The sequence below is a fragment of the Canis lupus genome, chromosome 4 (assembly GCF_011100685.1).
Source record: "Canis lupus familiaris isolate Mischka breed German Shepherd chromosome 4, alternate assembly UU_Cfam_GSD_1.0, whole genome shotgun sequence".
Classification (NCBI taxonomy): Eukaryota; Metazoa; Chordata; class Mammalia; order Carnivora; family Canidae; genus Canis; species Canis lupus.
Window position 1 is genome coordinate 58587140 of NC_049225.1, and position 23037 is coordinate 58610176.

At 48.4% G+C, this 23037-nt stretch overlaps 1 protein-coding gene across 1 annotated transcript in view; it reads left to right on the plus strand.

Annotated features, from left to right (window-relative positions):
• The first annotated feature begins 16875 nt into the window (after positions 1-16875).
• FAT2 (FAT atypical cadherin 2) overlaps positions 16876-23037 on the plus strand; it is an 80646-nt gene continuing 74484 nt past the window's right edge. Inside the window, exon 1 of the mRNA XM_038534974.1 lies at positions 16876-17036. The gene's annotated coding sequence lies outside the window, so the exon portion shown is untranslated. The remainder of the gene's footprint in view (positions 17037-23037) is intronic.

A 23037-nucleotide genomic window follows, 5' to 3' on the forward strand; every position in this document is an offset into this window, starting at 1 on the left:
AATGGGAAAAATATTTGCAAATCGTGTATCTGATGAGGGACTTGTATCTGGAGTATACAAAGAACACTTACAACTCAACAACAAAAAGACAAATAACCTAACCAAAAAATGGGCAAGGGATTTGAAGGGACATTTCTCCAAAGAAGATATACAAATGGTCAATAAGTACATGAAAAGATGCCCAGCATCTTCAGTCACTGGGGATATGCAAATCAAACCCGCCGTGAGATACTATTCCACGTCTACTGGGATGGCAATGATCAAGAAGACTGCTATCAACAGGTGTTGACAAGGTTGTAGAGGAATTAGATCCTTCTATTTTGCTCATGGGAATGAAAATGGCTGCTTTGAGAAACAGTTTGGCAGTTCTTCAAAATGTTAAGAATAGAATTACCATATGACGCAGCCGTTCTATTCTTATATATCTACCCAAGAGAAATGAAAACATATGTCCGGAAAATAACCCACAAAAAAACAACCAAAAAGGAGTACCTGAGTGGCTTAGTTGGTTAAGCGTCTGACTCTTGATCTCAGCTGAGGTCTTGATCTCAGGGTCATGAGTTCAAGCCCTGCATTGGGCTCCATGCTGGATGTGTAGCCTACTTAAGAAATAAAAATCCCCAAACCCAAAAGCCTCATACACAAATGTTCTAGCAGCATTGTTCTTAAAGCTAAAAAGTAGAAAAAGTCTAAATGTCCATCAACTGATGAGTGGATAAACAAAATAGGACACACCCATACAATGGAGTTTTATTTCGCCATAGAAAGGAATGAAGTGGTGATACATGGTACTACATGGATGAACCTCAAAAACATACTCAGTGAAATAGCCAGTAACAAAATAACACATATAGTATGATTCCATTTATCTGCAACGTCCGGATAGGCGAATCTACAGAGACAGAACGTAGATTAGCAGTTGGCAGGACTGGAGATGAAGGATAGGGATCAGGGAGCTGCTAATGGGTATGGATTTCTTTTTGGTGGGACGCCTGGGTGGCTCAGTGGTTGAGTGTCTGCCTTAGGCTCAGGGCATGATCCCAGGGTCCTGGGATCAAGTCCCGCATCGGGTTCCCTGCAGGAAGCCTGTTTCTCCTTCTGCCTGTGTCTCTGCTTTTCTCTGTGTCTCTCCTGAATAAATAAATAATTTTTTTTTTAAAAAGGGATTTCTTTTTGGGGTGATGAAAATATTCGAAAATTTGATTATGGTGATTGTTGTGTCCCTCTATAAATAAACTGAAAGCCACTGACTTGCACTCTTTAAACAGGTGAATTTGATGGCGTATAAATTATATTTCAATACAGTGGTTAAACATAAAAGCAGGTCCTAGGATGGACAGACAGCATATTAGGTAAGAGTGCAGAGCTCTGGTGTCCTGAGATCTTCAATGTGAATCCCAGCTCTGCTGCTTTTCAGCGGGCAAATTAGTGACCATGCTAAGCCTCAGTTTCCTCAGTTATATAAGGGTTGTGTTAAGGATTAATCAAGAACATCTATGTAAGGTGACACAGGTCAGGGACATAGTGATCGCTCAAAAATCACCAAACATATTTGTTGTTAGATAGGCCTTCATCTCTGATTCAAGGATAGTCCTTTAAACGAAACAAAGCGAGCTTCATGAAAATCTCAGGCTTGTCTTCTTTGTCTCATTTTGTAAAAACTAGTGAAAGCTTCTTTACAGGCCAGCACCAGCCACCCCTCCCCACCAGGGGGCCACTGAGTGCTACCCACCCACAGCATCATCCCTCCTTCTGACCAGGAGACTGCCAGGGCTGGAAGAGCTTTAGGGATCATTTACTCCAGGCCTTTCCAAACACATTTTAGGAATGGAATCAGTCTTCACATGAAATTAAGATCCAAATAATCATAATGATATCTAATGATTCTTGAGCCTGTATCATGAGCCAAGTATGATGGCAAGCGTCTCACACGTATCATCTCCTTCAGCAAGCTTCGAGGTACTCTTGGCCACAGGGTTAGCCAGTAGGGGAGCTTCAAGAGCCTGTCCGCTTAATACAAAACATCCATGCTCTTGGTCAAGGGGCCTGACTCAAGTGTCTGCATCCTCACTCAGATCCTGGATGAGTTATCTAACAGCCTCGGTTTCCTGTAAGATGTATGTTCTCATGATACAAATACTGTGCGGTGTTACTGTGCGAAGCACTTGGCATGCATTATTGCATGGAATCCACCCAACAAGGTGTGACGGCTCAATGTTTGCTTTCATTATCACTCCAAATATCACCTCCTTGTAAGGAAACCCAAAGTGAGAAACAGATTAAAGCAGGGCTGTTCTGGTTGAGAAGGGGAGTGGGGGCCCCCACTTCTATCTGTCCTATCTTCTGCTGCCCTCCCTGCAAGGCAGACCCTTAAGAGCCCCTCTTTGGGACCCTAGGGCTCCTCGAAGCATAGTGTGAAGCCACTCTTCTTACCCCACCCTCATTCATTGTGTAGATGAGAGCACTGAAGCCCAGAAAGGGGAGGATACCCACCCAGGGTCACACAGTCACTCAGGGGCAGAGCTAGGATTAGACCCCTGGCTCCTCCATCCCAACCTGGTTCTTGCTGCCCCAGGTGGGGGTCCCCAGGCCTTCCTGCTGCCTCACAGCAGTTGGGCTGCTGCCAGAACTCCCAGGTTGGGCTCTGTCCCCTCCCCCAGTCTCAAGGATAATCCTTTAATGAATTAAGTGGGGCAATTATGGGAGGGGAGAAGGAGGCTTTGTTACTTTTTTTGGTAACCAACTGGCATCTTGCAGAGTCTCATTTACCATCAGTGGAGTACTTAGACATAAACCCTCTGACTTGCCACGTCTTCACCAGCATTTCCTCCCCATCACTCTCCATTTCTGTTCCCATAAACACCCCCAGTTGCGCCATGGGGGTGAAGTGGCTAACAAGACCCGCATAGCACCTCCTTTGGTGGGGCTTCTACCTAGTACAGCAGTCGGACACCCAACAAGCAAAAACTGGAGCAAAACCCAAAAAGATAAATAATCTCAAGATATCTTCCAGTTTTTGGTTCTCTTGCTCAGAGTGGACTAAGGGGTTGCATCTTGGAAGTAGCACAAAACAAGGCCTGGTTGCTGCTCCCCTTTCTACCTGGAATATCACCTCTCTGATCTGTGCAGCTGGCTCCATATCACTCCGGGTCCCCTCAAGGGTCCTCTGGTCAGAGTGGCCTTCCCTGGCCATCTTACCCAAGCAGTTCTGGACATACGGAGGCAACTAATAGTGTAGAATGAGTGAGTGAAGAGATGGATGGATGAAAGGTGCTCTGAAGGGGCACCTGGGTGGTTCAGTCAGGTAAGCGTCTGGCTCTTGTGTCTGGCTCTTGGCTTCAGCTCAGGTCATGATCTCAGGATGGTGGGATGGAGCCCCACATGGCAGCATGGAGTCTGCTTCTCCCTCTGCCCCTCCCACTGTGTGCTCTCTTCCTCTTTCAAACAAATAAATACTTTTTTAAAAAAAAAGAGAGAAAGAAAAGTGCTCTGAAATTCCTTCCAGGGTGGACGACCTAGGGTCAAGGGTTCCCATAAGCAGGGAGAATTAAAAGAAGAAGTAGGCATTCGGGCATGTACCTCCGTTGGCATTTTAGCTTGGATATCTTCCTCAGAGTCCTTCTGAATCCACTTCCAGGGGTTCAGGCTCTTCCTGCTTTCCCACCCCCTAAGGCAGAGAACAATTTGCTCCACCAGAGTGAAGACCAAGGAGGGAGTGGTACAAAGGAGAAATATGACACAATGTCATTAAAGAGTATAAGACAGGGCAAATTATCACATTATCCAAACAGCAAAGTATGTAAAGGCGATACAGCAACAATCCTGTGGAAGGCTAGAGCCAGAGCAGAGTTTGGCACATGTTTTCTGTAAAAAGCCAGATTGTAAGTATTTTATGCTTTGTGGACCATACTGTCTCTGTTGCAACTACTCACCTCTGCCGTTGTACCATGACGGCAGTTACAGACAATACACAATGAACAATCGTGACTGTGTTCCGATAAAACTATCTATAGATGCAGAGGTTTCGACTCCATACATTACAAAATATTACACTTGATTCGATTTTTTTCAATCATTTAAAAATGTAACACCATTCTTAGCTTCCAGGCAGTATGAAAACAGGGGAGGGTGGTTTGGCCCACAGTCTGTAGTTTATGGGCCCCTGAACTAGGAGGGAGAGGACAATGTTGAGTGGCCTTTCTGGGAGGCTTTCTGACGGAGAGACGTGGAAGCCAGGGCAGGACTTGGATGGAGGAGTCGCGGAGGTTTGAGTTGGAGGTGAGAGCAAGGACGCACACTCAAATGCTAGCAAGAGCCTGGGAAGCCAAGAAAATGAGTGAGGCAGGCTGGATGGGACTGGGGTGACTCAAGTACTTGCGTCTGGTCCCATAGAAAATGTGCAGTATCTGAGCTGCAGTGCTTTGCTGCCAACACGCTCCCCTTTTTTTTAGACCATCCAGACTTTCAAGAGAAGCCTGGACTTTTCTTTAAATATTCCCAATTTTTAGAAATTGGTGATGAGTTAAAGCTTTTTTGAAATTAAGGAAACGAAGAGTGGGTCAAATAGAACCTGAAGAGGGGTGATTGTGGCTCACGGACCAGTGGTTTACAACTTGTAGCTTGCCAGGTTTATGGAAATCATGCATATTGGAGTGAGGGCAGGGAGATCCTTAACTAGGGAGTGTGCCTTACAAGGGCAATTAGGCACCCGGAAGGGGGTGCCAACAAACAAGACCTATATTCTGGGAGAGTCCATTTTACGGAGATGTTTCAGAGGAGATCGTTGTTAAAGGAAGCACAAGCATATTTGGATAGATTGCAAAAACTACATATTTTTCCTTTTTTAAAAATTAAAAACCATTTTAATTAACATTACACAGAATAAAGTTCACTGATCTTTACAGCACAGCTCATAGTGTTAGTTTTGCCTATTCTTGAACTCCACGTATTATAGGGCATGCGCTGTTTGGGGTCTGGCTTCCTTCTCTACACATGTTGTCTGAGACCCACCCATGTCATTACCTGTGGCGGTGGTTTGTTATTTTTCCTGGTCATGCAGTATTGCTTCATTTACCTATTTTACTATCAATGGATGTTTGGCTTGTGTCCAGTTTTTGGATTTTATGAGTGACATTGCTATGATGATTTGTGGACATATGCACTGGCTTCCTGGGGTATATGCCTCATGTGGACTTGCTGGTGGTGGTGGTGTGGCTGATGTGTGTCTCAAAGGAGGCAGTACTTCCTGTGGGTGTTTTTTTTAAAGATTTTATTTATTTATTCATGAGAGACACAGAGAGAGGCAGAGACACAGGCAGAGGGAGAAGCAGGCTCCACTCAGGAAGCCCAATGTGGGACTCGATCCTGGGTCTCCAGGATCATGCTCTGAGCCGAAGGTGTCCCTAAACCGCTGAGCCAACCAGGCTGCCCCTGTGGGTGGTTTCAAACTCTATTCCCAGACCTGCAGGTACCTAAGTCCACTCTCCCTTACAGTTAGATGACCTCACTGGAAAATTTGAGAACACTGGGATATAGGGGTAAGGACATGGAATGAAGAACCAGAAGACAGAAATCAATAGATGGTAACATTAATAGCATCATTTTGAAACAGAGAACAAGTTGATTTGTCTGAAGTCAAATAAATATTAAGGGGAGACACTGCATTTAAATCCAGAGCCATGTTTCTAACTGCTCTACTCTAGAGCCTGGGTATGAGCACTTACATTTTCATCTGCCCAGTATCTATTTCTCTCCTTGCACTAACAGCATCCAAATGTCCTTTGGAGAGGCATCCAGTGGCTATCTGATGCAGTCTCAGTGGGCTGTCACTTCAAGGGCACTCCAAGGTTCAGGCCTGAGACCCAGCTCAGCGCCAGGGTGAGGGGCACCAGGTATCTCAGCCATATAGGGTACAAAATTTAAGGATGCACAAACACTCAGGGTCAGATGAGCACAGGGTCAGCCTTCCTTCATCCCAGCCCTGCAAGGGACCCAAGCACAGCCAGCTCCACTCCTCTTAAGCATTCTGGATCTTGAGAGGAGGGACATCTGTCCTTCTGGGGGTGACAGCCTGAGTGGATTGTGCACTCCTTCCTGGTTATTCCTTTTTGAGGGGGTCTAATTTTAACTCCTGCACTCACATTCATTCTCTGTGTCATTCATACCCATGCATTAAATTCCCATTCTGCACTAGGAAGGCAGGCAGGTTTTGTTGGTTTTTGTCCTTTCTTTTTACTTTTTTTTTTTTTTTTTTAGAGAGAGAAAAAGTTCGAATGGTGATGGGGGTGGGGAGGAGAGAGAGAATCTTAAGCAGACTCGATACCCAGCATGGATTTCACAACTCTGAGATCATGACCTGAGCCAAAATCAAGAGTCAAAAGCTTAACTAACTGAACCACCCAGGTGCCTCTATTTCTGCACCTTTTAAAGAGCACGTTATGTGCTCTGGGACATGTTACCCAGCATTTCTGAGTCTCATTTTCTCCATCTGGGAAATGAGGATTCAATGCTTAGCACTTCAGCTGGAGACACAGCAAGTCCCTGGGGAGGGGATGCCTCTGAGCTCTGCTTCTTAACTCTAGCTCCACACTGGCACCACACAGGGAGTCTTCACAGTCTGGTGCCCAGGCTTGCACCTCATCCTGATGCGTTCAGATCTCTGGGGGTGGGCCCAGGCAGCAATAGTTTGTAAAGTGCCCCCCCCGCCACCGCACCTCTCCCTTGTGGTTATTGTAATGAGCAGCTAGGGCAGAGACAACTGTGGGAAACAAGCCTGGGGTTTCTGTGAGTACTTCTCCTACAAGGCTCCATGGCTCCATGCCTGGGACTTTACTATAGGCATTAGAGTGGCCTTCATCTGGGCAGCAGCCAGATGGGAGGAGGAACAAGAACCATTTATCTCCCTTATCCCTAGGTTTTCAAGGATCCCACCAGCAGCCCCGAGAAAGCTGCAGGCTTAGCTCAAAATCCTTAGGCAATTGGAGCAGCCTATGTCTGGTAGTTGCTGAGGGGTCTGAAATCTCAGAGTGTAGGGCCATCAAGAGGTCATTCGGGCCATTTCCTAGTCCCTGGGTAAGAGGCAGTAGTGGGAGCCCTGGAAAAGGCAGCAGGAGGCAGCAGGACAGCTGGGTTCAAGTCTCAATCCTGCTGGACACCAACCAATGCAAGCCACAGCAACTTATTATCCTCAACCTGGACACATCAAAGTGCTCTGATTTAGAGGACAGGGCAAGGACCCCACAATCTCCTCTTGTCCGTGGCACCCTGGTGATTCTGATATTACTGGGCTCTGGATACTGCCCCTGAGGCTGACTTATCAGGGTAGATAGAGGCACATCTGGGCATCACAGCAGTGGGGCTGCACTGGGGAGGATGATGTGCTTTGGATGGTGAGACAGAATTGTGGAAGACACTGAACTCAAGCAGTCCCAAGACACCAGGCCCTTGGTTTGCTCAACTGTTACTTGATGGAGTAGGACCTACTGTGTGTAATATAAATTCCAGCTCCTAAATCTATTCTCCTTTCAGTCACCCTTTTTTAATTTTTAAATTTTGAGTATAGTTGACACACAATGTCACATGAGTTTCAGGGGTACAACACAGTGATTCAACTTCTCTATACATTATGCTATGCTCACCACCAGGGTAGCTGCCATCCGCCACTGTACAATATTGTTACAATATCATTAACTATATTCCTTATGAATCTCTCACTCTGTCCAAATTTAGGTATAACTAGATCTAAGAAGTCCTTTATTATTTTTTTTAAAGATTTTATTTATCTTTTCATGAGAGACACAGAGAGAGAGGCAGAGACACAGGCAGAGGGAGAAGCAGGCTCCATGCAGGGAGCCCGGACACGGGGCTCGATCCTGGGACTCCAGGATCACGCCCTGGGCCAAAGGCAGATGCTCAACCACTGAGCCACCCAGATGTCCCTGAGAAGTCCTTTAGATTTGCTTATAACCACTATCCTCTGACAATTGCAAGTAGCTTTATGCAGAGCTTTCATCTAGTATTTCAGGGAATTCTGATAATTTCCTGGGATAGGTGGCAGGCTGGACTGATCATTTCTATTTGTAACACAAAACCCTCATTGGTTACATGGCCAGTAATAGTCAATAAGCAGAGAGGCCCAAATCTAAATTTAGATACCTGATCCAAAGTCCAATAATCCTGGACCAAGATTATCTATCTCTTTGTTTGCCCATCCTATCCATCCACCCACCCACTCATCCATCCCTCCATGTGTCCATCCACTCATGCATTGCTAACTTACTTTCATCTGCTTATTTCTTATCTATTTAAGGTACTCATCTATTTCTATGTATCCATTTATCATGAGTTGGTCTCTATAACAATCTATCAATTTATCATTTATTCAGAGCCTGTCATGTGTCACACACGCTCCCTATTTATATCTTCTGCTTCCATTCTCTATATACCTCATTTTTTCTGTGAATGCTTTCTCCTCCGACCTTCTATGGGACCCATAGTCTTTGTGACCATGATATGTATTGGCCTTTCTTCTGACCCTCACTCTTCCCCAAAGGCTTGGGAGTAGACCCCTGGTCCTTTCTTGACTGCCTTGACCTGGCTCCTCCATTCCTGCCACATGCTAAACTCCAGGGAAATACTGATTGACTGGATGACTGGATCCCCCAACTTGGCTGTTTGCATCATTTGTTTTCCAGGTTTTGGTACCCCTCAGTTCTCACTCTAGGGCTATGCACATGGTAAGTATTTTAATCGTAATGGTTGCCTTAAATTCATAGTCCTTGGGAGCTGGAAAGGACTTTTCAATATTTATTCATTCAACAAACTTGCATAGATTTGCTTGCTAGATATATTTGTCAGGAATAGAGATTACTGATTATAGCCTTATTTTATAGTTGCAGAGAGAGAAGCTCTGAGGACAGGGGCTTGCTCAAGTTCCCACAGTGATGGCAGAGCCTTGAGGACAGTGAAGAGATTTTCACTACTCTAGACCCAGACAGCTCTTAAGTTCCCCACAGAGGCAGATGATGTGTGCTTGGAAGTCCCCGGAGAGGAGGTATTGAGAAACCACCAACTCCCTACCAAGTCAAACCAGTCAGGCCTCATCAAGAGCCATAGGGAGCTGCCTTCTGGGTGGCAGGGAGAGCCTGAGTCAGTCCTAGCCTGCACAGATGACATCAGGGTGACTAGGGGCTGTCAAGGCAAAGAGGGTGTGGCCCTGAGAGAAGGGAAGAGGAAGAGAAGGGAAGGGAAGTGGGGGAGCCTATTTGAACAGTGGAGTGCAGTTCTAAGGAAGTACCAATTAGGCCAGACTTCCCCTCATTCCTGGGGAATATCCTGCTAAGTCTGCCCCTTCTCTATGTTGAAATCAGACTCAGGGATTGTGACGTCAGTGTTTATCTAGCTCAGAGGTTCTCAAACTTGAATGAGCCCCAGAATGACCTGGAGAGCTCCCAGTGTGGATGGATCTATGTGTACTCCACGAAAAGACCCCAAGACAAATTGCTGAGTGAATAAGTTGCAGGATGACACACAAGATACTATTTCAATAACCATCCTCCTTCCCCAAACAAACCAAAAACTCCAAATGCTATATATTTCCTTCTGGTACATTTATGTATGAATATAAATATCTACAAAGTTTGCACACCTAAATAATTATCTTGGTTGCCTTTGGAAAAGCTATTTGTGGCGGTGGCAAAGAGAGCTTTAACCTTCAATGTAATATTTTATTATTTCACAAGGAAAATGTATCACATGTTACTTGTGTAAACGCAAAATCTAAATAAGATTTCTCCAAAATTTTTTGCCCATTTTATCTGGTTGGAAGCGTGAGAATCTTCATTTTAGCCAACTTTCTGGGGGTTTCTGTGGAGTTGATCCATGAAGTGCACTTTGACAAAAGCTAGTCTAGCCCACCATTGTACAGATGAGTTACTTGGGAGTAAGGGTAAGAAACTTGCTTACAACCACACAGTATGGCAGTGACTGAGTTGGGGCCTGCACCCAGGATGTTTTAATCCAAGGCGGTGCTCCCTCTAATACAAGGTAACGCCAGAAGGAAAGCCATCAGGAGAGTAGACATGCAGGGTGAGTTGTGTAGATGTACTTCCAGACCAAAGTGGGAGGCGCTGGGGATCTGTGCACCCCTGAGTGAGGCCAGTTGGCAACCTCTGGAGGGAGAGCGGACACAAGGACAATGGTGGAGCGGGAGGGAAAAATATTGCCCATCTTTCTAACTTATCTTTGAGCTGCCCTGTTTAAGCCCTTCACTTCACCCTTCTGCAATCCCCTGTCTTTGTGCAGTTTCCGTCTGAGTACTTCCTATTTGCAGAAGGAGCAGCAGTCCTGAGGCCTGGCCTGTGGAGAGGGCCTGGGGGCTGCTGAGGAAGCCAGAGTGGCCAGTGCTCCCTGCTCCCAGAGACCCAAGCTCCTCTCCCCACTGACTGTCTAGGCCTCGGTTCCGGGGTTCCTAGCCTTAGGGCTGCCCTCTTCCTAACCTGGCAGAATGTCTGGAATGTGGCTGTTGAAGGAGACAGGGCTGTTGGGGCTGCCAGAGCTGCCTCTGGAATTCAGGCAGCAGGGAGTAGACTCCTGCCCCTGAGGGCCTCTGCCCTGCTGGCCTTCAAGTGACCCAGCAGGACCCAAGCATCAAGAGCAGGAGAGGGGGTGGGGGGGCTACGAGGCCCTGAACAGGCCAACAAAGCTCACTAGGCCTCAATTTCTTCATCTGTAAAGTTACATCCTACTTCTCTACATCCGTGGCATTGCTGCACTTCCAAAGCCATTTCACATCTATCCTCCTCCGCACCTTGCACATTTCCTTAGCACCATGTGGAGAACTATGGGAAATTCATAGATGATTTAGACACCAGACTGATCCAGGAAACTACTACTTTTTGCCCCAGGCATACTGCTTAGTGTTTTACCAATTCATCCATTATTTAATTTTAATAATTCCTGCAAGATATGTTACTATCACTATATGGCAGATGAAGACATTGCTACCCAGAGAGGCTAAGTAGCTTGTCCAAGGCCACACAGCTGCACACACAGCTGGCAGAGCTGGGGTTGAATCCATCTATCCAATTTCAAGTCCAAACTTCACCCTGTGCTCCACTCCCCTGACAACTACAGCAAAGGGAGGATGAGGACCACACAGTGATATCCTGCCCTGACCTCACTGTGATACCAGAACAGGGCAGTCTGCTCCACACGGGCCCAGAAACCTTAGTGGTTCAGGGGGGAGGCGCGGTGGGGGCAATGAAGAGATGCTCATGAGCAGGGAGCCTTGTGACAGACCAGGTGGGTGTGCAACCAGGTAGATGCAGGAGGGATGGCAGCCTGGACAGAGGCCTGGCATGAGCAAAGGGAGGGTGCCGGGTCGAGGCTGGGGAGCCGCAGGCTGGCTGATGTGCCCAACTGGCTGCATCACCTGCTGGGCCCAGTGCAAAATGACAATGAGAGGAACCTGATGCCAAATTATGGAGATTCCGAGACACAGACAGCAGAGCATTGTGAGGCCTTTCTAAATTCGGGTGGTTAAGTCCTTGGATTTGATTGGAGCAACACACAAGGCAGAGTGGGAGTGGGGAGGCTAGAAGCATGTTTTTTCTTTCTTTTTTTTTTAAATAAATAATATTGTTTTACTTGAAGAGCCTTTAGCAGAAGAGTACATAAGTCATTCCATAAATGTTAACATAGAGATCTTAAAATATTCCTTGGGAAGAGTCCTCAGTTATGCCCCTTTCCTTCCAGAATTAAATAAAGCCATCACCCAACAATTATTTCCTAGAAACAGCTTAAAAATGAAAACAACTAACAAGAAGAAGAAGAAGAAAAAACCAGCCACTGTCATCAGTAGCGGTGGCAGCAAAAAGATCCATCAACAGACTCTTGCCTGAAGTGGAGATGCACCCCACTTTCGTGATAGATGGAGTGGCCTCAGTGTTTGCTTTCTCACTCGGTTAAATATTTCCATGGTAGAAGTATGGGTTTTAGAGCTAGCTAAACTGAGTTCAAATCCTCACTCTCCCATTTAAGGGTATGATGACCTTGGATGAGTCACTTTAAACTCCCTGAATCCCAGTTTCTTCTTCTGCAAAATGAGAATGAAAATAATAATATTTCATGAGGAAGGTTTATTTGAAGATAATAGGATATGATAAGCTTAGCTAGCACTTCATAAATTATAACAAATATCAGTTATTATTACCACAAGTACTATTATTGCTGTTGTTACTATGCAAGAGGGAGACGGGGAGATGAGGCTGGAGACGCAGTACATGGTTGTGGGAAAGAGGATGTGGGAGGGGTACTGGCTCCCATGCCAGGGCCACATCAGAGCCCCAAGTCTGGGGGCAGCTATACTTGGGGATAACAGTAGAGGTTCTGTTTCCAGACCTCAGAGTGACTCCCCTATCTCAGCTTCCTATTGGGGTGACCTAACCAAGGCCACTGGACCAGCCAGCCTGGCTCCAGGAGCTCTCAGCATCGGAGTCCCACCTGCCAGCACCAGCCTGGGGCGGGCTGACTGAGGGCTGGATTGACAGCAGATGAGCTCATGCTCACCGGCCTGGCCAACAAGGCCGGACGCTTCTCCTGGCAGGAGCCTGTCAGAACTGCCAGCTGGGGGTCAGGATGAGCTGGAGGGCCCGGTGGTGCCCAGATGCCCATGGCCAGCAGGTCTGCTGAGTGTTTGATTACATTCCCGAGCACCCCAGGCAACGCCAGGGCTGGCTGTTCCAACTCCTGCTGGGGCCCGTCTGTCCGCGCCAGAGCTGACATCCCGGGCTCGGCCCCCACGGCCCACCTGCCTCCCACCTTCTGCTTCTCCCCCTCGGCTGCAGGCTGCAGCCTTCGCAGAGCCAGGTGGCCCCAGCCCCTCGATGACTTCATTCTCCTTAAAGGCATCATGTCCCTTTGACAGCCGGGCCTCTGGAGCCTTTCCTGTCCACAGGTCCACAGCCCAGGCTCCGGGGTCTCTGCTCTGTACCTCTCTCCCAGCCCACTCCCCTCCTGCAGTGTGGCCCTCTCCAGGGAGAAGGCTGCGTGATGGCAGGGGCCCCCAGCCCTGGAAATGACAGCTGCATTGCAAGTTCATTGACATGTTGTTTCAAAATAGCCAGTCCATCAGCCAACTGTCCCCGAGCTGAATCTTCTCTTAAGAATGGTCTTCCCAAGTGGACCCCACTCACTCGGCACCCACACTGGGTATGTGACACATATGGGTGACGCAATAATGCTGCAGTTCCCTCCGGTTGGGTGACCGCCATTCCTGTTTCTCTGGGACCGTCCTGCTCCTGATCCCTGGGAACCCCTCAGCCCCGGGCCAACCTAGATGTTGGTCAGCTGACCCTGCACTCGCATCTGGGATAATGCTGTCTGTCTCTGAAGATTTGTATCTGCTTTTCACGGAAGAAATCTGAGCCTTTAGCCTGCCCCCAAAAGAATCAAAAGGATCCAGTCTGCTAAAAATGAAAATAACATGATCTGTGTTTTCAGACTTTATGAGCGCCCTGAAGTTAGCCACCTAGTCAGAGTTTTCATCACTGCTCAGGCCCCCCGTTTATACTGTCTGTCCCATGGTAAAGGTGCACAGATTGCTCTGGAAAGGATAACCCAGAAGGGAGGAGGGAAAGCTCACCCAGTCCACAGGGGTAATATGGCTTTCCTCAGGCCGGTAACAGGAGTGGACAGAGACTATTTGCTAGGTTTGTCTTTAGAAGCCTATAACATCCTTGTAAAGAATATTAGAATTTTAGAACATCAGGGATCCCTGGGTGGCGCAGCGGTTTGGCGCCTACCTTTGGACCAGGGCGTGATCCTGGAGACCCAGGATCGAATCCCACGTCAGGCTCCCGGTGCATGGAGCCTGCTTCTCTCTCTGCTTATGTCTCTGCCTCTCTCTCTCTCTCTCTCATGAATAAATAAAATCTTTAAAAAAAAAAGAATTTTAGAATATCAGTGCTAGGAATTAAAGATCTGAATTCAACATCTGCTTTGTTGAGATAGGGAAACTGAGGTCCCTAGAGAGAATTCAGATCAGATGTAATTCCTTTTAACGTCCATAACGTGCCTGGCACTGTGTAGGAAACACCGATGCCCCGGGGCCCACCCCCAGAAAGTAGGATGTGATTGGTCTGGGGGTGGGCCTGGGCATCAGGATTTGTGAAACTCCTCAGGTGATGTCAATGCGCAGTCTTCGTTGAGAACCACTGAGTTAGATAGAGATCCATCCCCTGAGAGCTTACTATGGAGCGGGCCAGGGTTGCAGTGAAGACAGGGGTATATGGAAGCAGAACACAAAGCAGAGGGTCACACAGGTGGTTTAGTCAGAGGGCTGCAGGAGGAGGGACAGACCCAGGACAGTGCAGCCCAGTGGTTAAGGACTTCAGACAGATGGGAGGTTGAAAGTTAGCTTAGTCTAGACCTGTGACCTTGGGCAAGTAATTAAAGCTTTTCTGAGCTTCAGTTTCTTCATCTGAAAAATAGAGCATGATAACCACCTAATCCACTGTGGTGGTGTTCAGAGAAACGAGATAATCCCCACAGAGTGCTGAGTTGAGTGCCTGACATTAAGATTAGCTATTATTGTTATATTATTACTTCTCACTCAGGTCAGGAGTGTGGTCGGGGGAGCTCACAGAGGGGAGGTGGCCTATGCGGGCTGTACCAAGATGGATAGGGATGATCTTAGATGTCCAGGAAGCTGTGAGTGGAGCTCAGGAATGAGAAGTGTCCAAGTATGCTTGGGGGACACTGTGGAGTCCAATTTCCCTGGTGCATGGGGCACTGGAGGCCAGCAGGTGCCCCAGACAGGTCCTGGGGCCAAAAAGGAAGAAGGACGAGGGTCTGGGTCAGTAGTGACTGGGGAAGTCATCCCTTCCTTCCCTCCCTAGGCTGTAGGCTATCCCTGCACTGGACAGGCTGGAGGCCAGCCTTGGCCCAGGTAGGGACCAGAGGGGAGACAGCTGCCTGCCACTCTGCACATGACTAGTCAAAGACCTCTTGGGGGCCACTCAGCCACCTTCCCTTGGGTTAATGCCTAATCAGCCCGGACTCGGAGACTTGGGTGGTAACCAGTCAAGTGGATAATTGTCCAGGTCAGCCTTCCCACTGGCGCTCCCCTCATGCTGCATATCCAGCCCTAGGCCTCTCAATCAGGGCTGAGGCAGCTTGTAGGAGAGAGGCCTGGGAGATTCTCCCCCCAGCTGGGGAGCTCCTCTGGGTGTCTTGGGCAACATACCACAGCAGCCTGCCTGGCACCTGGTCATCCCCTACGCTGGTGACAGATTCCCAAGCGTGCCGCCCACAGTGGCTGCAGCAGGTCCATGAATGAATAGTTGCCAAGAGCTGGGAAATAGCCAAGAGCCTCATTACTCCTTTATAAGCATCAAGACCAGAACCTTAATGCCTCCAGTTGCCCTTAGGGTCCAGCCTGGACTCTTAGAGAACCGTGTCCTAGCCATAGAACCAGGCCTCAGCTTTTGTCACATGGCAGAGAAAAGACATCTGTTCTGAGCAGCCCCAGGAGTCATCAGCTCATTTAACAATTGAGGAAACAGAGACTTAGCAAATTTGAGTCATCTGCCTTGGGTCACGTAGCTTATAATAATGGTAATAATAAAGAAATGCAAAATTTTTGTTTATTAACCAGGTTCAAGGGTTGGGGCTCAGCTGAACATCAGATAAAGATGCCAACAGTCAGAACTGATTGGTGGGAGAGGTAATGAGTTCCCGATAATTAGAGGTATGCAAGCGAAGACTCACTGGTCAGGGAAGCTGCAGAGGGGCTGCGAGTCCTGGGTAGCAGGGAGGGGATTGGATAGGATGGTTGCAGAACCATTTTCCGCTGGGAGGGTGGGGCAGGAACGGCTTCATTTACCCTTCTTTCCCCAGCACCAGGTACAGTCCCTGGAAAAGTGTAGGTACTGGGCCTCACACAAAACAAGCAAAGGAATGCATTCTATAACTGAAAAGCTAATCCCTGTCTGACTTTTTTTCCCTTCCCTTAAAACACTGGTTCTCGACGCAGGGAGCATATTAGAGTCATTTGGGGAGCCAGAGCAGAGAGGTACCCCATAAATTGTACCAAAACTCAGATATCTTGCTTCCCAGTGAGAGGCAGGTGCTGTGCTTGGCACTTTACACACAGTATCTGTCCCGTGGATCTGCACAATCTTATGAAGCCAAGATTCCTATTCCCATTTCACAGATGGGGCAGCCAGAGCTTGGAGAGGTTAAGCCACTTGTAGAGAAAGTCACAGCGAGTCACAATGAGAAGAATGACCTTTCACGGGAGACTTTCTCTGCTAAGTGACTTCCTTTTAACCTTTATTTCATTTAATCCTCATAAGATAAGAGTTATTATTATCCTCATCTGTAAAAAAAAAAAAAGAAAAAAGGAAATTGAGGCTCAGACTAGTATCTCACCCAGGGTTACTGAGCTGGGAGGCAGCAGCGCCAGGGTTTTGGAACAGACCTGGGTGGGTGGGGGTGGGGGTGGCGGTGGGGGGTGTCCTAGATCTGCAGCGTCAGGGAGGAATGTTCAGGGAGCACCAGCCCAGAGCTTAGCCACCCAGGTCCTTCTTTAGATGGCTCATGGTCTCTGTGTGTCCTCCACCAAGGACTACCTGCCTGGGGCCTCAGTTTATCCCTCTGGAAAGCCCAGGAGGGAGGTGGAGATGGGCCTGGTTTCTCAGCAACTTTCCAGCCATCATTTTCCATGACTCGATTCCCCACTGTGAGTTCTGGGCCACAAACCAGTTGGCTCCCCTCCCTCCCTCCCTCTCCGTGAGACCGAGAGCTGGCAGGAGGGGATGATCCGCCTCAATTCTCCTCCTCCTCCTCCTGGGCTGGGACACACCTACTCCAACTTTCTCAGCAGCCTCCTCGGAGCGCGAGTGCACGCGGGCTTTCCTGCGCGGAGTCTCTGCGCCTCCCTCCGGAGCCTGTCAGCCCGGAGCTCGCGGAGAGGGCTCCAGCCCAGCGGCCCAGCAGCCCAGCCTGGGGCACCCTCCCCTACCTGAAGGGCATAGGTAAGGACTGCTGGAGGATGGGAGGTTGGGGGAGGGGGTGCACAGCGGATCCATTCTTGTGCCTTGTCCCAGAGCAGGTGGGGGCGGTCCAGGTTCTTGGAGGGTGGGTGACGGGATCAGGATTGGACTGGGGCAGGCATGGTGGGGGTAGGGCAGGGACACCTGGGCCCAGGGCACCTAGGTACACTGATTGCAGCCAGAGATGTAGCCAGCCCAAGCCTGGGGGCTGGAGATTGGGGCCCAGGAATGGACAAGGCCAGGAGTCTGATCTCATGGAGGAGCAAGGTCATATTTGCACGTGTGGGAAGTTGGAGTCGTGTCCTTGCAAGAATGAGAGTCTCCGCATGGGCTTTCTGGGGATGAGCCTTCAGAGGGATGTGGGGACATTTTCCTACGTACTTTTAGGGGGAGGTTCTGGGACCAGGGAACCAAGAGGTGCTGGCTTCTTGGTGTATGTCCAGGGGGCAAAGGAGTCCTATTACAGAAAAGCCACCTGGCGTGGAGGAGAGAAGGAGGGCTTGCGGGACAGTCTGATAAGCTGGCCAGCCCTGGCTCCTGTATGGCTCTTGAGGCACCCTGATTAGAACCTCAGCTTTCCTGGTTGTAAAGTGAGGGTGCTCACCATCTCTAAGGGCTGTAAAAGGCTGTGAGTCTGAGAGGCACCCCTGAGGTGGGGTGAGTGGGAGCAGGTCTGTTCCCCTGTCTTGGGGGAAACAGGAATCCGATGCATATCTTTGGAGGCAGGTGAGCTGGAGTGGAACGCTGAACAGAGCCACCAGGCCAGAGTTCAGCCTTCCACTGGAGAGAGGGTGTGTCGTATGCCCCAATGTGGGGAGCAGCAGAGCATGCCCCGGTTTGCGGAGGGCTCAGAAAGGCTGTCTCTGGCCCCTGCCACACTCTAGGGCTGGCGGCCTCGGCTCAGGAGAGAGGAGGGAGGCAGAGAAGCAGGCTCAGGGCTCCTTTGACAGATGGGGAGCTGAGCCTGGGCAGATTAACAGAGCCCTCCACGCAGAACACGACTAGTATAATAGTTATTATTACTGTTGATACTTACTGGATGCTTCCCAGTTCAGGGACTGGGCTGATACGCCTGGTCATTTGAAAATTGAGAGTTTTTGAAGCAGGGGGGATGGAAAGAGAATTTCATGATTCACGTCTCTGTAACTCTCAGGCTGTGTAGCCTAAGATGGTTCCATACCTCTCTGGGCCTATTTTCCTACATATAAAATGAAGGTGGCTATGATCCACTCTTAGCTGATTCACCCCAGTAAGCCTGTGGGATAAAGGCAAAGAGGGAATGGTTGTCAATTTTGCAGGTGAGGAATCCCGGGGCAAAGTTTCCCCTGGTGTTCTCCACAGACCCCAGCTTACACCGTGGCAGGGAGGTGCTGAGTCCATGACACTGGCTAGCCCGAGAGAGTGCAACAGTGACACCCTCCTCTGCCAGAAGCTCCCCAGGTCTCAGTTTTCTCATCTGTAAAATGGAAGAGGAGCTAGAGGGAGCCAAGATCTCCCTGGAAACTCCTTCTGATTCCATGATTCTTAGTGGTCTCCTTAAGGACTCAGGAGACAGACCAAGAAGGGCTCTGACATTCTCCAGCCCCTGTGTGTCAGCGGTGGCTGTCCTTTCCACAGGGAGGGGCTGCCAGCTGGTCCCCTGTGAGTTGGGCCACCGTGGTCTGCTCCCTGCACTTTCTTCCTTGGGGACAAATGAACTCACCTTGGCCTAGAAGTTCTCCTTCCAGCAGCCCCGTAACAGACGATGGTGCTGGCACTGCTACTGGCCAGGTGAGGCCAGGTGGGACAGAATGTGGGGCAAGGGCCAAGTCTTAAAGAGAGCCAGGCAATGATGTTGGTATAATCAGGGACCTTCTGTATTCCCTGGGTGCGCCTTGCCTTTTGGGCTCCTTCGGAATTGGACAGGGCGGAGCCTCTGGGCATTTCCCATACTTCCTGGGTCCCCCACACAAGCTGAGTTGGCTCAGAATCTCAATGCTACTATTTATATGGCTGATGGTCTTAATGCTTACATTGATAATGGGGGTTTCTAGATAGACTTACAAAGAAAAGTGTAACTCCAAATCCTGGATATTATTTTAGTTGTGTGACCTGGGCCTCAACTTCCCTAAACCTCCGTCTTCTCATTTGAGAAATAGGGCTAACGATTGTCTTTTTCTCAGAGATCGATGTGACATTTAAATGTAGCGCACAGGGTCGTATTCAGTACACTGATGGTCATCAACTAACCGGCTCCTTCTGCTTTCCCTGGGTGGAGACCACCCACAGCACCCTGAAGTCTTCCTTCATAAGAAAAATTGCAGTTGTAGTTACTAATTATTCGAGGGTCTTTTTCTGTACTATCTCTCCTACTAAGTGTTGCTCACTGCTCTGGTCCTGTGTCTAGCACAGCGCCTGGCCAATCAAAGATGCTCATTGCATATCTGCTGAGAGAACAAATGAATCTTCATTTCTAATTCATAGATGAGCACTGTCACTTACAGGGACTAAGCATTAGCCAGTCACAGATCAATAAGAGTGGGGAGCGAAGGATCCTTAGAGATAATCGAATCAGACAGATGGAGACGCTGCAGCCTGGACAGAGAATGCTGAGCACTTGGCTGAGGTCACTCAGCATGTGAGTGGGGAAGGCCTTTTCACTTACCTCCACCTCTCTCTGCCGAGCCTGGCTCAGGGAAGAGTATTGCTTCCTGGTCGGGTTGGTCATTCACTTAGGAGGCCGGCCAATCATCCCCACAACACAACCAGGCTGGTGGCTAGACTCTGAGTGGCCCTTCAGGGGACAGGGGACATAAACCTCATAAATTGGACCTCTCCCCCAACTCCCACAAACACCCCCCCCCCACATGCACATGCACACGTGGGGTTATACACCACTGCCAGTGAGTTGGCAGGTATCTGTAACTGCCAACTCAGGAGTTCCCTGAAGTCTCCAAGAATCATTGGTCCCATTCAATGGATGGAAACATAGAATTTTTTAAAAGATTTTATTTATTTATTCATGAGATACACAGAGAGAGGCAGAGACATAGGCAGAGAGAGAAGCAGGCTCCCCATGGGGAACTCGAGACTTGCTCCTGGGTCTCCAGGATCATGCGCTGGGCCAAAGGCAGGCACCAAACCGCTGAACCACCCAGGTGTTCCAGAACCATAGATTTTGAATTACTTGCCTCAAGTCACCAGTTTGTAATGGTGTCCTGGGTCGTTGTACAGCCAACAGGGAGCCATTGCTGAGCATGAGATTTAAACATGTAAAGGGGAGTGCTCATTGACTGGGCTGTCACCAGGTTAGACCATTTCACAAGGACCTTCTACTCTGCATAACTGCCCTGCAGGCCAGCCCAGTAGTGCCTCTTGGCTGCTGCTGGTGCCGTTCTCCATGTGAAGATAAGAGACACTCAGAAAGGCTAAGCCACTTCCTCTCCATCCCACAGCTTCTGTCCTCTCGGCACTCAGTTCACTACACCTAATGAGTGTGTTCCATGTGTCAGGTCCCCAGAGATTCACGGTTGGGGGAGGCAGACCTATATAGATGGATGGATGAATGAATACCTTGAGGTAGGCAATAAAATAGAGGCACACTGAGACTGTCATGGGGGCCCAGAGGAGAGATACTCAGCCTAGTCATAGAGTCAGTGAAGGAAGCTTTCTTGGAGGAGCTGTCACAAAACTTCAGTTTTGAACTCTGAATAAGGCTTAAATAAGGAATGGATAGCAGGAAAGGCACTTCAGAAAAAGAAAGTAGCATGTGTCAAGGCAAGGCAGGTGTGTGCAGGAAACCATCACCTGGGTGGAGAATGGTTAGAGATGTGCACTCAAAGGTAGGGTGGGGCCGGGTCATTGAAGGGCTTATGTGACATGCTAAGGCGTATGGCTTTTTTTTTTTTCAATGTAATTTATATATGATTTTTTTAATTCATGGGAAATTATAGAAATAAACAAAAGTTAGCAGAAGAGTATAAAAAATCACTCAGCTTCAACAATTGTGTTTCCTCCACTAATTCTTCCCTCATCAGATTATTTTGAAGCAAATCCCAGATATATACTTGCATCTGAAAATATCTTCATATGTCTGTATATAAAACATAGGACTTCAGAAAATCATAGTAGGAGCATGGCCTTTATTTTGTAAATATTGGAGGACTGTTTTGAGGGAGGTTAAGTTGAAGGGGGACTTGGCTACTGTGTGTGGCTGTGGGGAGGAGCAGAAATTTAAGGAAGGGAATTGGAGTACAAGGTTATTTTGTTGTCTCCCCTTGGGCAAGTGCATGCCTGATATTTCCACTGATTAGCAAACTCTCTCCTAAAATTCATCTCCTCCTGAAAGAGGCAATTGCCTTAAACATTTCCCAGTGTGGAGCTTGTGGAAGAGAGAAATCGCACCCCCCCCCCCTTGCCTTCTCTCAGTCCTGAGTCTTTTCCCATTCCTGAGACTGGAGTGGCCCCTGCGAGGCACCTGTCCATTCCCTTGCTGGGGGCAGGGAGCCCATAGTGGAGAATTCTCCATTTTCTAGGTCCTGTTTGGCTCCAGTGCTCAAGCGGTTGGCCTCCGTGCAAGCTGAGCAGGACTGTACATGCCAGCTGTGGGGTAATGTTAGTGTGCGTGTGCTCACGCGCCCCAGGTCAGAGCTGTTGTCTGTACCTGCAGCATCCCCTTTCCTCTGGATCCTCTCAGCAAATGCAAGACCGCACGGCACAAAATGCATCATTTTGGATGCCCAGGGGCTTAGCCTTGGGAAGCGGGGGAGCATTGCGTCAGGGTTTGGGCACATGAGCTCTGGAGCCAGGGTGCTCCAGCTATGTCCATGGCCTTGGACACATCACTTCACCTCTCTGAGGGTGCAGGGTGTGTAATGCTATCTACCTCGCAGAACTGTGTGTGGATGCATATAAAGTTGTTAGCATAGTAGCCAGCACATATTAAAAGCTCACTAAACATTAGCTACTATGACAGATTTGGGGGCTCCTGAAGTCTTGGGAATTGAATCGAGAGAATCATAGCATCTTGGAAAATTCAAGTCCAAGAAATCTCCAACTCTTGGAAATATATAATTAGAAGAACCCTATTAGATCCCTAGTATGTCTCTACCCTGTAAAGATTCCTTATACAGTGTCCCTGACTGTGCTTTTTTCCATCTTGCAAACATTCAAGAACATCAAGTTATAAGTTATAATCAAATGAACACACCAGTGTCCAACCTGTGACCGGAGCAAAAGCAGATACCCCCAGCTCCCCAAGAGCCCTCCTGATGCTCCTGGCCAGTCACCCTCCTGCCCCTTCACACACACACAAACATAGTGATTACCCAGGCAGCTGGGGTGTTGTCAAATACTTTCTTGATGGGTTGTGTACCATCGTTAGGGGAACTCTAATTATTAGAGAGGCTCAGTGTGTTAATTTGGAAGTTGTAAATGAAACTTTACCTTTAAGTTGTTTTGTTTTCACTGTCCTATTTCAGTGGCAGTCTAGCTTAGGGCTGAACTTCTCAAATGCCTAGGGCTGTTTTTAAAAATCCAGATTCCTCAGCCCCATCTTGATCTACAGCCCTAGAATGTGGGATCTGGGTGTGGGGCCCGGGAATCTGTATTTTTACAAGCTCCATTGGAACTCCAGGTGAGGACCAGCTGGGTTTGGAAACCACTAAACGAATGTTTCCGAGCTCCAATTCTGGAGAGGCCATTTTTCCAATCCACATACCATCTTATTGGCCACTGACCTGGGACAGGCACTTGGGCTTCCTGACTCTCAGTTTTTTTCATTTGTAAAATGGGGATAAAATGATAGTACCTACATCCTTGGGTTGTTGAAAGACTCTGACAGCCACAGGCAAGTGATGAAGCTACAATCAGCATGACTATTACTGAGAAGAGCCTATCTGTGATATAGCCAAAGGAATGTTGGACTTGGTAGCTGAAGACCTGTGTTTGAGTTCTGATTGGGCCATTTGCTGGCAGTATGAACTTGGCCAAATCTTCCGGCCCT